The sequence below is a fragment of the Meles meles genome, chromosome 2, assembly GCF_922984935.1.
Source record: "Meles meles chromosome 2, mMelMel3.1 paternal haplotype, whole genome shotgun sequence".
Classification (NCBI taxonomy): Eukaryota; Metazoa; Chordata; class Mammalia; order Carnivora; family Mustelidae; genus Meles; species Meles meles.
The window spans coordinates 202,381,630-202,387,629 of record NC_060067.1 but is presented as its reverse complement, the minus strand read 5'-3'; positions in this window follow the sequence as shown (position 1 = coordinate 202,387,629).

Below are 6,000 nucleotides of genomic sequence, written 5' to 3'. Positions count from 1 at the left end.
TTGTTTAATTAACATCCTTGAGAAGAATTATTTCTTGGGCACCTGGGTGGCTCAGTGGATTAGGCCGCTGCCTTCGGCTCGGGTCATGATCTCAGGGTCCTGGGATCGAGCCCCGCATCGGGCTCTCTGCTCCGCAGGGAGCCTGCTTCCTCCTCTCTCTCTGCCTGCCTCTCTGCCTACTTGTGATCTCTCTCTGTCAATTAAATAGATAAATAAAAATCTTTAAAAAGAAGAATTATTTCTTACATTGGTCTAAATCATTTATCAGCATCTCAAAATAAATTTTGTCTTGAATTGCCCTCTACAAAAGATAAGAGCACCTGGTGTTATGGCTTACTCAGCTCCCTCTTTATCACCTGAATAGCTAACATTCAAGTTTTTCTTGATTGTGGGCTGTTGAATTTCTAACTATTTAGCTGATCCTTCTGTATCTTTAATGGGCCTTTTATTTTGGCTTAGATTGCTTGATTTTATAAGTGGAATGGAAAGCTCATTTTTTCTGACTATTTTCATATCAATCAAAGCAATCTTTATTCCTAACATTATGGCATTACTTAATTTTCACTGCATTTTGGGATTTTCAAATATCTCTAGGACAGTGGTTCTCAAAATGTGGTTCCATAGACCAGGGGTATCAGCCTCACCTGAGAACTGGTTAAAAATACAAATTCTCAGGACCTGCTCTAAGCCTAGTAAGTCAGAAACTGTTGGAGTGAGGCCTACCAATTTTTGATATAACAAGCCCTCCAGATGATTATAATGCCCATGAGGTATGAAAACCAACTGCTTCAAAAATTCCAATACCCAAGCCAAACCCCAGAACAAGTACTTCAGCCTCTCTGGGTGGGACCTAGATATGAGTGTTTTTTAAAAACTACCTTGAAGTTTATATGCACCCTGATTAAGAATCACTACTCCAGGGGAACTTGGCTGGCTCAGTGGGTTAAAGCCTCTGCTTTCAGCTCAGGTCATGATCCCAGGGTCCAGGGGTCGAGTCCCACATCGGGCTCTCTGCTTAGCAGAAAGCCTGCTTCCTCCTCTCTCTCTCTGCCTTCTGCCTGCCTCTCTGCCTACTTGTGATCTCTGTCTGTCAAATAAATAAATAAAATCTAAAAAAAAAAAAAAAAGAATCACTCTCCAGGAAAAAATTCCTAACTCTGGGATACTGGGCTTCTGATCTGATGAGATGTTTGTGTCCCTTCTTGTTTAGTGTCCTCTGCACACAGCAGATGACAGGAACTGTTGTTATATATGTCAGAGAAATGCACTAGCATTTTTAGACAGTTACATCAGTAAAACTTAGAAGAAACAGATATTCAGAACTTAAGGTAATTTTTTCAATGACCAAACTTGGGGTCAATACTTTCTATCAGATCACTTTTGCTTACTCTCAAAATTGGAATCATCCTCAAATTCTGCCTCCTGCTTCCTGATTTCCTCTCCTTTTCTTTAAATCCACACAAATTCTATGAGTATTCCAACTGATCTTTTTACCCATTGGCTTTGCTTTATAATTTCTTCATCCATGCCATTGGTCTTTTAAAAACCCCATATCTCCTTATGTTTCTCTTTTGTTTAAATCCCATCACCAGCTCCTTATAACCTACAAAATAAAATACATGTATGTTTGCATGGATATTTTCATCATAGACTGCTTTCCACTCTCCCCAGCATGCTGTCTCCTAATCATATCAAATTATGATATGATATGCAAGTCTGTTAATAAGCTTTGCCTTTGTTAATGTCTAGCACATTTTAAAGTCCAAATAAAGGTTTCTTTAGTGAATAAATAGGACTACTATTTAGTGTGTTAAAATATAAACAGTAGGAATTTCAGCTTCTGCTGATGCTAAAGTGGCTTAGTCCAACTAAGGCAGCTGCAGATAACAATTATAAAATCTGTACTATTCCCTAACTCCCTCAAAACTCCCACCTATTTGAAGCCACTGAAAGAGTTGCCAAAATAAGACAGAAAATGGAGGTGTATGTACTCTTGAAAAACAGACTGAAACAGATCTATACTATAAGAAATGCTGATAGCTTGTCAGGCTACAAGGAAATTACACAGCAGTTAGTAATTTGGATCTGTAGGAGGGAATGAAGATCACCAGAAATGTAACTATGTAGTCAAATATTTAAAAAATTTAAAATATGTAAATATACAACACACATATAATTTATTTTCTTAATTTCTTAAAGCAATAATTGTAACATATTGAGGAATTTATGTAAGTAGTTGTAACATATGTAACAAGAATGGCACAAAGAACAAATGAAAATATAGCTATACTATAGTAAGATTATTTTATGTGAAATAGTATAGAATTAAGAGTAAGTAGGTTTTGTCCATTTAAATATGTATATTATAAATTTTGGAGTAACTGCTTTAAAAATAACACAAATCCCTGAAATGCTAATAGAGAAATCAAAGTGAAATACTAAAAATAATAAATAAATAAAAATGGAATTATCCCATAAGAAACTAGAAAATGAGGGAAAAAGGAAGAAGAAATACCACTAAGACCAAATGAAAACATGGTAAAATTGCAGACCTAAATGAAATCTTATTAATAATTACATTAAAGGGGCACCTCAGTGGGTTAAAGCCTCTGCCTTCAGCTCAGGTCATGATCCCAGAGTCCTGAGATTGAGCCCTGCTTCCTCCTCTCTCTCTGCCTGCCTCTCTGCCTACTTGTGATCTTTGTCTGTCAAATAAATAAATAATATCTTTTAAAAAATAATTACATTAAATATAAATGATATAAATGCTACATATAAAAGGCAAAGATTTTTAAACCAATTAATGAAGCAAGACCCAACTATATAGTCTTTCAGGGACATACATTAATTATAAAAATACAAACAGGTTGAAAGTTAGAATTCAAAAAAAAGATCTGTGATTCAGACTGTAATAATAAAAAGTTGGGATGGCTGATTTATATGTTGGGGGAAAATCAACTTTTAGACAGAAAATTTTGCAAAATGCAAAGAGGGACATTGAAAATTATGAGTATTAGTGCATCAGGAAAGCACAAAAATTATAAATACATATAACCTAGTAACAGAGCTTCAGAATACATGAGAGAAAAACTGAGAGGACAAAATAAAAATAGACAAACCCACAAGTATTGTTGGAGACCACAATACCAACATTTTCAGCAATATAATAATCAGTAATGATGTATATATATGTGTGTAATAATCAGTAAAAAAATAATCAGTAATGATGCACAATATATGAATGGCACCAATAATCATATTGACCTAATAGATACAATTAATCATGTTGGCCTTTATATACCAGTATTGCCAACATTTGCAGAATAGACATTCTTTTCAAGTGAACATGGAACATTCACCGAGATAGACCATATGCTGGGCCCTAAAAATGTCTCAATGCGCAGATTTCAAAGGATTGGAAATATTATAGGGTATGTTCATAATGAAAGAGGTTAGAAATCATTAACAATCAATATCTAAAATAGTAGAAAATATTTAGAAATTAAAAAAACACACTTCAGAATAATGCATAGGTCACAAAAGAAATTAAAGGAGTAATTCAGAAGTCATTTGTCACTAAGAGAGTGAATAAATTACGATGTAATCATACAGTGGAATTCTACTTAGCAGCAAAATGAACTACTGATAGGTGAACAGCATGAATGATTGCCTTAGGCATCCTTTGAAGAAAAGATGTTGGTGTAAAATATTTTGAAAAAATAAATTCTGTGATTATGTTTATATGAAATTCTATAACAGAAAAAACTAAGGAGAAAAATCAGGACAGTGGCCTTGGGGGGTGAGGGAATTATAATTGTGAAGAGAAACAAGGACATTTTTTTGGCGAGATGGAAATGTTCTATATCACGATGATTTCAGGTTACAATAGCTGTATCCATTCATCAGAATTTTTTGATTGAAATTTCAGTGCCTTTTAGTGTATGAAATTTATACTTCAAATGAAGACCTATAATAATAATAGTAATAATCATTCTTACCCAGAAAATAGTTGTCATTGTCATTATTGTTAATATTATTGAGTGGGAAATCAGTCAAGGTATAAATACATGAAAATGGCAGAATGTTTGTAATTATTGAAACTGTGTGATGATAGGTGGAGATTCTTTATATTGTTCTGTTGACTTTGTATGTATACAGTATGTTCTATAATTAAAAGGTAGGAGAACATAAAAGTAGTAACCATCTCAGGCTTTCTTTTTAACACTATTCAGTAGCTGGATTGTGAGAAAGGTAGTCTCGAAATTAACACAAGGAAACACTGATGACCCTTTTCCTCTAAATTCCTTCTGTGGGGCTACGTATTTTTTAAGGAAGCATTTTTTATTGCTAATGATTTGAAGGAAAAATCTTGACAATAGCAACAACAAAAAACAAAATTAAGAATCTAAGGATTAATCTTTCAAAATTCATTTGTTGAGATATCTCAGAATATACGACATCCACATTATATACAGATCTACTTGTGTTTTACTCAGTATTTCGTGAAGCTAATCTGACCCTTGGGAAAGTTCTGAAGTAAACTGTTATTACATTTTTTCTCATTTTACAGAGGTTATAGTATATGATGCAGAAATATGGCCATTGTCAATGACTATGTCTAGAATTATCAAATTTATCACTATTGCTCAAGCCCTCTGGGTGCTTCATTTTATTATAAAAGCGAATAAGATTACACTGACTTTCTTGTTCCTCACAATTCATAATGATTGTTGCCCAGTGTATAATTCTATTAGAGATGATGTCAAATTGAGTCTATAATTCTTATTTAGTTTGCAGAATTTAAGAGTGTGTTTTGTGGTTTTGGATTTCTAATTGTTCTTATACTTCAGCCACAATCACTACTTGCTACTTCATAGCTAAGGACTAAATTGCAAAATTACCTACCAATGATCTATCTTAGATAAAATAGTAAAGTCACAAGATAGAGTCAAAAAATAAATTGGCATATAACAGAACCAAAAAAAAAATTAATGGTTGTCATTTCTGCAATACATTGTAAATTATGATCATCATTTATAACTTCCTCCTTTCCTCTGCATTTCATGTTTGCTTTGCCTTAGGTAGCAACCCAGCTGGTCAGGATTCATTACCAGATGGTATAACCTAAACCCTCACTCCAACAAATTCCAAACACGTTTCAGTCATGTCCATATGTGGTAAGAGGAGGTGTCAATGAACATTTTTTAAAAAGACTTCAATTTTGTAACAACATGCAAAGCCCCTGTTATCAGTTTCATTCATCAGAATGGTAACACTTTTTGCCAAGGATAAACCTACAGTGACACATCATAATCACTCAAAGTCCGTAGTTTACTTTAAGGTTTACTCTTGGTTGTGGACATTGTATGGGTTTGGACAAGTGCATGATGGCATATAGCCAGCATTATACAGAGTATTTTCACTGACTTTAAAATCCTCTGTGCTTTGCCTGTTCATCCTTCTCCTCTCCCAGTCCCTGTCAGCCACTGATATTTTTAGTGTCTATATAGTTTTGCTTTTTTCCAGAATGTCCTGTAGTTGGAAGCATATAATAATTCTGACTGGCTCTTTCACTTAGTAATATGCATTTAAGTTACTGCCATGACTTCATGGTTTGATAGTTTATTTCTTTTTAGCACTGAATAATATTCTATTGTCTGGATACACCACAGTTTATTTATGCATTCACCTTCTGAAAAGCATTTTCGTTGCCTCCAAGTTTTGGCAATTATAAATGAAACTGCTATAAACATCTGTGTGTAGGTTTTAGTGTAGACTTGATGTTTCTGAGACAGTTTATGTAACATGGGAGTGAGGGGTGCTTCTTGTCAGAGGCAGAGTAACAGCTCTCTGGATGGAGAGAATTGAAGGGGTGACAAGCCCTCAAACATCCCCACTGCTACTACCACAAGAATTGGGCATCTCTTTTATATAAGGCAGTGGTGTTGAAACTGCTTTGTAGATTGCTGGCAAGCTGCTGGGTCTCAGAACCATGGAGGG